The following is a 9,797-nucleotide window of genomic DNA, read 5'->3' as shown; positions in this document are numbered from 1 at the left end:
TATAATCCGACGGTGGGTATAAAGTATGAGGGAAGATCTAAATAAATATATGTGCAAAACGTGCCCCATGAGTATTCAAAATTACTAAGGAAATGCTACAATATTAATAGGGACATGTGTAATGATCTAAAGGGGAAAGTGGTATTTGAGAAAACAGAGAAAAAAAAGGTAGGTGGTATTTGACTTAAGAAACTCAGACCGATCGAAGAAAACCCAAACCAAAAGAACTTTAATGAAATTACACGTGTAACGATCCTACCGACAATGTGTAATGCACATTGTGTAGATTAGACATTTCCCAGAGGGAGTACCTTTTATTTTTCGAACATGACATCACTTTCTTTTTTTATATTTCACCCTTACAACTTACTCTTTATTTACTCAAAACCCACAATGTCCCAAACTTAATTCAACTACAACCATTAATTTTTACATGGTGAGACCCTTTCTCCACAAACACACATTGATACCAATTATTTTGTTAAAACTCGTGCCGAACTCCAAGTTGTATACTTTTTGTGGGCTGATGTAATTTTATATATATATAAAAATAAAAATTATACTTTTTGGGTATGTTTGCTTTGAGATATAAGAAATGGATAAGCTTCATTTACCACTTTATAATTAATTTGCTTTGACATAATAAAAAATTTGAGAATGCTATATAAAATTTTGGGCAACACATTTTCCCTTGAGCAGGGTATAATTTTATTACTAAAGGATGGTGTTATAATTTTAAACCATATTTTATCCATTTGGGTAAAAGATAGACTTGCTATAATATAAAGAGCGAGATAATATATTATCATTCGAAACAAATACGATATAAATAATGTGGTTGTATATATGCTTGTAGCCCATCTTTGTCGTACTATTGTAATGGGACAAATTTATAACCAAATAGACGACATGGTGAATGTGATTATATGCTTTTCTACACAACCAAAACCGATGAAAAAACAGAAATCTTCTTATAGCTAAAACTTAAAGTTGATTATTTTATTAATACTGACTTCGTCCCCTAAATGCATCCCCATTTAATAATGGCAGGAGTTTCAATAAAATTGGTTGTGTGTGTTGAGACTTACTAATGAAATAAGAGTCCCGATTTTGTGGTAATTTTAAATTAATTAATTTGGTTGAGTCGTAGGTCCAATAATGACAATATTGGTAAAGAGGCAGTGTTATATTGCCACATTCTAGCCAAAATCATATAGTAAAAGGAAATTTTATCCATATGAATACAATATTGTGACCAAATATCCTTATAGTGCGCAACAATGTAAAATACATTGTTACACATTTGTTTTGATTTACACAATTTTGGAAAATTGTGTAATAGTCGCGAAAAGTGTGTAGCAGTGTACTTTATACAATTACATATTATTTTTTCTCAATTACACACTTGTTACACTATTACACACTTTTACGAAGAAAAAAAAGTGTATAACGGTGTAAAAATACACTGTTACACGATTTTCACGATAATTACACGATTTCATGAAAATCGAGTAACAATATATTTTATATTGTTGCACATTATTTTTGCAAAGGTATGTAGGCGGTGTTTGATGACACCGGTGGTGGTGGTGGCTGACGCAGAAACGGAGATAACAACAACGATTGTTGGGCTTTCGTTATTTATCTAAGTTAAAAAAGAAAAAGAAAAAAAGAGATCAGCGTGGCGGTGGCAACCTGCGTGTCTACTGCTTGCCCGAGTTTTCTAGATGAAAGGGGCTCAGAGGTGACATATGTGATTTGTGAAAGAAAATAGTAGGAGGTCTGATGATGATTGAACGACAACGACGGTCGCAATTCTCAGAAGAGAAGGCATTGAGACCACGATCGCATATTTTAGAGGTAGCGCATGGCAGGTTTCAAAAAGAGGGGGAAATTAGGATTTTATATAGGAAATTTTAAATAGGGAGAAAATGAGAGACGAGAGGAAGTTGGGAGGCGACTGCTGGCTGGAGATGGAACGACGGTGGAGGCAGAGTTTGTGTGCGTGTGTGTTTTACAGTGAATCTATCAAGAGAGAGAGAGAGAGAGAGAGAGAGAGAGAAAGATGTGGAAAAAGCTTGCAAGTGACAACGGCAGTGCATAATGGGGAAATGGGATCGCAGTGGCGAAGAGAAATAGGGAGGGGAAAGGGTCTTTTTTTATCTTTTTGAATTAGTTTTCAAAATTTCGTTAATAGTATATTGGTACATTTACATTAAATATGCTAGTAATTATAATTTTGTTATCTTAATGAATAAAAAATTATTTTGCAATATGAAAGATGCTATAGTAGTATATTAATTCTATTGGTAAATAATGTGGGTAAAATTGAGGGTTAGAGCACCCGCAACGCGGGTACTCGAGTAGCTCCTCGAGGAGCCACTGGGTGTCGAGGAGGGCGTTGCGGCGTGGAGCTCCTCGAGAACTCCTCGAGTTATCGAGTATGCTCCAAGGGCGGAGGAGATGGCGCGTGCAATGCACGCGCCCAATTTATAAAAAAAAGGAAAAATTTGAAAATTCGAATTTTATTTGAATTTTGACTGCAGCTCCTCGGTTTCCGCACCTTTGACCGACCGTTTTCATTTTTTTTTTCCTTCTTCTCTTCTTTAAAACACCCCACCTTCTCCCCCACAATCTTCACACCTCTTCTTCTCCAATTTTCTTGTCTTCATACCTCTTCTTCTCCTACAATTTTCTCCGTCATGGATCCACACAACCCTTTCTACGATCCAAATTGGTGCCCCGATCTCTCCTCCGATTATCATCCTGATATGGGAGGAATCAACTTGGAGGAGAGCCCGCCCGAGGAGGAACCGGTCAGTGCTCAGCAGAGTGTCTCCCCACCAAAGAAAGGCGGCCGAAGGAAGGAAATGGCCACCAAAATCAAGCACGACAAGGCCGCTAGGTACCGTCATACGTATGCTCCCGAGCATACGGATCTCATCGTCCAAATTTGGGCGGAGGAGACCAACGACTCGATCCGTGGGACGGATCAGAAGGGAGAGGCATATTGGGGCCGGATCCGCGAACGTGTGAACCCCATCCTCGGCGTCGACCTTAAGATCAAGCAACTTCAAGGCCACTGGTCCCGGGTGAGCGCGGATGTACGTCTCTGGGAAGCTGTTTGGGTGGAGACGCGCAACAATTGGCCGTCCGGTCATTCGGATGATATGATTCGTGAAAAGGCCCAAACCCTATTCAAGGCTCGAAGCCCACACAGGACCTCCTTCAATTTCTGGAACGCGTGGAGAGTTCTCCGGAACAATCCCAAGTTCAAGTCGATGTACCTCCTTGGAGACGTGCATGCCTCCAAGAGGAAAAAGACTACGGAAGAGGGCGGCTTCACCACCTCGGCGTCGGGCGAGGAGATCTCTTCTGCCCGGCCCATTGGCAACAAGGCAGCGAAGGCGGCGGCGAAAGGGAAAGGGAAGGCAGCAGCGTCGCATACGAGCTCGGATCCTCCACCAGAAATAGTGGAGAGGTTGGAGAGGACCGACGAGCAGATGAGGGCATTCATCGCCCAGTACCAGCGGAGGAACGATATCCGGGAGAGGGAGCTCGATATGCAGCTCCTGAACACGGATACGACGCACATGACGGACGCACAACGTGCATTGCACGCGTCCATGGTCGCCGACGTGCTCAGGCGTCGTGGTCTATCCTAGGCTATCAAGGAATGTGATTTTAATGATGTTTTAGGTTTTTTAAATTTTTATGTATTTTTTTTAGGTGTTTTAAAATTTTTATGTATTTTTTTTAATGTTTTAAGTAATTTAAAATTTATGTTTAATCCAGTATTTAACTATTACAAAAATATGCTATTTAAATTATGCAATAAAATTTAAATGAAAAACATAAAATCAAAACTAATATTATCAAGTAGGCTATCAAGGAACCCCAATACAGCACTACCTACTCAATAACACAAACACTATCAAGTAGGCTATCAAGGAACCCCCAATGCGGATGCTCTAATTAAGTGGTTGTGTGGATGGAATAGAGGTCTCACTTTTGTTGTAGTTTTAAATTAATTAATTAATTTGGTTGAATAATAGGTTGATTAATGATAATATTGATAAATAAGGGATAATATTAAAGATTTTCAGTAGTTGTGTGTGAGGAAATATTAAAAATATAGAATGAATAAGTTTTTTGATTGAAATAGATTATAGAGATGTATTTGATGAACGAAAATGAGTAAATTTTTCTGAACTTTTACATGCTTTTACCAAATAATTATGCAAAAAATGGTATGAGGCAATTTCACGGGTTACAATACACAAGACAATATACATACTCATATTTAATTTAGAGTAAATATATTAATATATCTATTTTTATATAACAAAAATAAAAAATACTCACTAAAAAAATTAAAAATTAATCAATTTTTATGTAAAAAGACGATGTTATTCCTACCATTAATTTTTTAATACTCTCTCTCTCTCTCTCTCTCTCTCTCTCTCTCTCTCTCTCTCTCTCTCTCTCTCTCTCTCCGGCAGTAGGTGTGTCCGTCACTGCACCGCGTTTTTCGCTACGCTGCTCGGATCCACCAGATCATGATTTTCCAACCACTCGGTGTAGCCGTTTTTTTCTCAAGGTGCCATCGAAAAAATAGTCCTTTTTTTTCTTGATCGGCAAAATCCGCATTGACGAGAATCTAATTGTAGTGACCCGCTCTTTTATATATATAATAAATCCAGTTTATGGTCTTGATTTTTTTAGAAACAGAGTTATTATTTTAGCTTTATTTTTTTAACGTATGAGAAAAACGCGACGAGGATTATTATGCTATTCAATAATTATTATTTTCAATTTATAACTGACTTAGCAAAGTCATGTTATTTATTAATCAAAAAACAGAAGCAGTTATATTTTATTAGTGCTACTTGAAGTCGAGAATTATTCCGACTGCAACGCAGATTAAATCTACGTATTTAATTTATACACGAATAATGAGCAGAAGCCAGTATTTGATTGCAAACACGCGATTAAATAGCAGATGCACTGAGTAACCAAGACACGAAGATTTATTATTATTTACAATTAGGACATCACACTATACACGCATTATTACCACCGCCGTTTTCCATCAGCCATTTCCGCTACTTGGAAGAGTAGCCTTTTGATTTTCACATTTGCTAGAATTTTATTTTATTGTGGAACGACTTTAGTCATTGATTGCACCAGAAGATCATACATTCAACTCTCAAATCATCTCTAGATTGGGCCAACTCCACTATCTAATTATATAATCACCACCAACTCCACTCAATTGGCACCAACGTTCCACCACGAAAGAGAGAGTTTTAAAAAAACAAAATGTTGCAAAGCAAGATAAAAGAAAAGGAAAAGTGTGCACTACAATCCTTTGCCCACCACCTTTTGCTTTCCTCCACTACATTCTCCCCACCATCTTCGATTCTTGAAGGCTACTAGCCAACACTTCTTCAAGCAAACAATTCAGCAGCAACCTTCCTCCATTCACCTCCATTCATTCCTTCTCTCATACACTAAGCACCAGAAAGGGAGATGAAGAGAAGTTAATTCCTGCTGCCAACTGCCAAGTATCGAGAGGTAAGTCTTGGCCTAAGTTTTCTTCATTCCATACTTGGTTCTTTCTGCATTTGTTGAGGAAACAATATTTGCAATTTCAGTTCCTTCCCCATTGAATTCATTATCAACAACAGCAGCTACCAACACAAAATACTCAAGGTAATTTGATATCCCAAATATTCAATTCAGTTTGCATCCATATCTAGCATATCACAGTTCATCTACATCAAATAGCCTAGATATTTCGTACAATAGAAAGTATAAACTTCACAAACAGGCTGCACTCTAGAACAACAAACTATGAGAGTTTTTCCCAGACCATTACCAACTGAACATGAACCGAGATAATTGAGTAAGAAAAAGACTTAGCTTTGAGAGAAAGGGCTGACTGCCCGATGACGACGACGATGGTCGGAACAGGGCGAACTCGCCCAACCTCATCGGGACCCCAAACAGCAGCAACGATCCAAGGACAGCAGCGGATCAGCGGGCCTTCACCTGCCGCCGGGAGGAACGTAGCAGCAACGACGCAGACCGGTTTTGAGCAGCAGAAATCGATCGATTATTAAGGGAGAAAATCAGTTTGAACTTCAGGGAAAAAGTTAGGGCTTTGCTTCCCTTTCATGGTTGAGACGAGAGGAGAGGCGTGTACGACCATCGCCGGCTGACTCGCCAGATTCGAGACAAGGGCGTGACAGCGGTGGCACCCGCCTCGGCTGAGGCCGGATCGAGAGGGAGAGATAGGGAGAGGACCGAAGAGAGTATCTAAATTGAGAGACGATGAGAGGCGTCGGGAAGAACTGTGGCGACGACCGACTGGCTCGCCGGACCCTTCGCGGGTCTTAGGCGGCGGCGGCAGATCGCGTGAGATGGGAGATATGCGTCTGTGTGTGTGTTTCTTTGAGAAAAGAGAGAGCAAGCGGCTCCTTTAGAAAAGAGAGAGGCGTGCGAGAGAGAAGGACCGAATGGAGGAAATAAGGAAGTGTTGGGCTAAATTTGTTTGGGCTTGCCATTTTATTTGGCTATTGAGCCGAAAATGTAGAAGGAAAGAGTGAATGGGCTTAAGTTGTTGGGCCAGTCTTTTATTTAATTGGCCCTTCTCATTATTTCTATTGGGCTCGATTTAATTAAGGAGTTGGGCTGATGCATACTTTATGATGGGCTATTATTCTAGTCCCATTTATATTTCGTTGGGCCAGTTTAATTCATCATTTGGGCCGATTAAATTGCCTTTTTGGGCTAAGATTAATTCTTTTCAGTCCACATTAATTATTAATTGGACCCCTATTTTAATTATTTTGGGTCGAAGACTTTTTAAGTTGGGCTTTAATTCTTTTAAAGCTTGAGCTGAAGTTACTCCTTTGAGCTAAGCCTAGCAGTATCAATTTTTGATGGAGCCCAATTATTTATCAGTGGGTGAGCCGATTCGTATTCAGTAATGAGCCGCCCAGTTTATTAATTAATGTTTTTGGACTTCGGACTTTAAAACGAGCTATTATCATTTATTTCTTTAAAGCCGCTGGTTTATTTAATTAATTGACTACTCTCTTTTGAGCCTATTAATTATTTGAGGTTACGCTAGTAATGATGTTTCTATCGAAAAGCCCGATAATTTCTACAAGGTCACACCTCGTTTAAAGCCGAGTTAGTCATTTTTCAATCGAGTACAAATGCGAGATCTATTTTACAATTTGAATATTCCGATGGGAAAGGAAGAATCACAGCTCTATTCGACCGCGTTGGACGGAAGTTAGTTAAATCTATTAACGAGGATAAATAGTAGGATGCCCCGAATATCGTTCGAAAATGCTAGTTCATGCATACAAGATTCATGCATAGTTAAATTACGCTTTCTCATTAATTGAGAATTTTCCTCGAGGCAATGTCTTATTTTATATTCTCGTGATTAAGGTCAAGCGCGAGAGTAAGAACTACACAAGGAGTTAGAGTACCTTAGCAAAACTTTGCTATCAGGTGGGCAATTCCTTACGCGTAAATAAAATGCTATGCAAATGTTATGCTTTAAAATGCAAATTGGATCTTCAAGTATGGTATGCTTTATTACGCTTAAATGAGTTAAGCTTTATTATGCTGCACGTTAAATGATTTACGCTATGCTGTTTATACTATTTACGCCCTATGTAATTTACGCTTGATTACACTTATTTACGCTTGAATGCTTTACGCTGATAAGTTTATGCTTATGTTTGATGCTTGCGTCTGTTGGGGGAGGCCTCCCTCAATAGTACGATGCCGTGTCCGTTGAGGAGGGCCTTCTTCACGGCGCGATGCCCGTGTCCGCTGAGAGAGGCCTCTCTCGCGGCGCGATGCCAGTATGCCAGTATGCCAGTGTTACAGCGTCTATTGGGGGAGGCCTCCCTCAATAGTACGATGCCGTGACCGCTGAGGGAGGCCCCCTTCACGGCGCGATGCCCGTGTTCGTTGGGGAAGGCCTTCTCCACGACACGATGCGTGTTTATGATTGTTAATGATGAAGAATGCGCTCATGCTGTTTATGAATTTGGAAATGTTTAATGAGCAAAGGATTTGAAAGAAACTTATGCCTCTTATGCGATGTTGTGTTTTGTTGTTGATGTTATGTTATATGCTTGGCAACTGCCCACTAAGTACTCTTGTACTTAGCCCTTCGATGTTTATGTTTGTGCAGGTTGAGCTGTGATGGGCGATGAAGTGTTGTTGCTGAGTGGAGTTTTTGTCGAACTTAAAGTAGGCTCAGAAAGGATACATGTCTTCATACATGTATCTCAGTTATGCATTCCGCTGTAAACACTGATTATTTCAGTTACGCCTTCCGTTGCAAACTCTGATAATGTTTTAGCCAAGCCCCTAACGATGCCTTTTTCCTTTTAAGGAATATAATGCGTATACAAGTTCTTTGAGTACCCTTTTTATGCGAACTATGCCTTTTTCCTTTTTAAGGAATATTTCACACGTATTCAAGCTCTTTGAGTATTCTTTTATGCACCCCTTTCTAAACCCGCTTCGTAATTTCCCTTCCCCAGTCATGGTTTCCCGACTTAATTATCCCTAATTAAGGCCGGTCGTGACAGAGTGGTATCAGAGCAGTTCGTTTGCTCTGAGCCTAAGAGTTTATTTAAGCCAAACTTAGAATGGATCACTAAAGTGTCTAGAGTTCAATCGACAAAGCTCAGCACTTCATCGCATCACACTCAACGAAGCAGAATGGTAAGCTCTTCCAAGTTTTAAGTTAATGTTTACGAAAAGTGAGAATTATCGTAATAACAAAGTGAGAAACTGTCAATAGCTTTGTTATGTTGTTATTGAATGAAATGATTTACGCAAGTACGATTAAGTATGCCTATGGAATGAATCCCTATGAACATAGAGCTATTAAGATATGAGATCACCACTACGACAGAACATAGAAGCAAACATAGAAGAAATTAGATTGTATCTTTTGGTGGCTATAGTGAAGGCAGCAAGATAAGTGATACGTATAGAATAATTCTTAAGCTCATGATTTTATAGCCGCTATGAATCTCCATGACTTATGCTTAAGTATCCAATTTAGATGATGAGATATTATATGCTTAAGGATTGTTATGACTCATGGATATGAGATGCTAAGGACCCTTAAAGCTTACTACATCAATGTTGTCATTGGAGTTATGACTTGTTTACAAGTTAGAATAAGTTAACCTGTACAAGAATTCTTTAGAGGCTTGTATTAGATTATGCTAGAGTGTACTAATTGACACATCCCTGCTATCAGAATGCCGCCTAAGATAGGACGCCCTGCGAGAAACAATAACAATCGCAGAAACCGTAACGCTGTACCCGAAGAACCACAAGATGCTCGAGGACATAACCCATCCCCTCCGCCCCCAACTAGGAGAGTCGAAGAACTCTTTTTAAGGCAAAACCCACCTACGTTTGACGGAACGAGTGAACCAGCTGAAGCTGAGATTTGGGTGCGTGCAATGGAACGCATCTTCAACTTTCTACGTTGTACTGATGAGGAGCGCCTATCTTGCGTCTCATTCCAGCTAACAGGATCAGCTGACTTCTGGTGGGAAGCACGTCGAAAAATTCTGACACCTGAACAATGGGCAAGTTATACTTGGAAAGATTTTAAGACAGGATTATATGATAAATATATTCCAAAAAGCTATAGGAAGAAGAAAGAAGCTGAGTTCTACGAGTTGAAGCAAGGAAAGAAAAATGTGGTTGAATACGACAAGGAATTCTGCAACCTGTCG

At 39.5% G+C, this 9,797-nt stretch overlaps 1 long non-coding RNA gene across 1 annotated transcript; it reads left to right on the top strand.

Annotated features, from left to right (window-relative positions):
- The first annotated feature begins 4,968 nt into the window (after window positions 1-4,968).
- LOC131022391 (uncharacterized) lies at window positions 4,969-8,495 on the top strand. The gene is made up of 4 exons (XR_009101259.1): window positions 4,969-5,577; window positions 5,658-5,715; window positions 7,468-7,530; window positions 8,225-8,495. It is a non-coding gene; the product is annotated as an uncharacterized LOC131022391 (long non-coding RNA).
- Window positions 8,496-9,797: the final 1,302 nt, after the last annotated feature.

This window comes from Salvia miltiorrhiza, chromosome 4 (assembly GCF_028751815.1).
Source record: "Salvia miltiorrhiza cultivar Shanhuang (shh) chromosome 4, IMPLAD_Smil_shh, whole genome shotgun sequence".
Classification (NCBI taxonomy): domain Eukaryota; kingdom Viridiplantae; phylum Streptophyta; class Magnoliopsida; order Lamiales; family Lamiaceae; genus Salvia; species Salvia miltiorrhiza.
The sequence above is the reverse complement of the archived record's forward strand: the minus strand, read 5'-3'. Positions and strand labels throughout refer to the sequence as shown.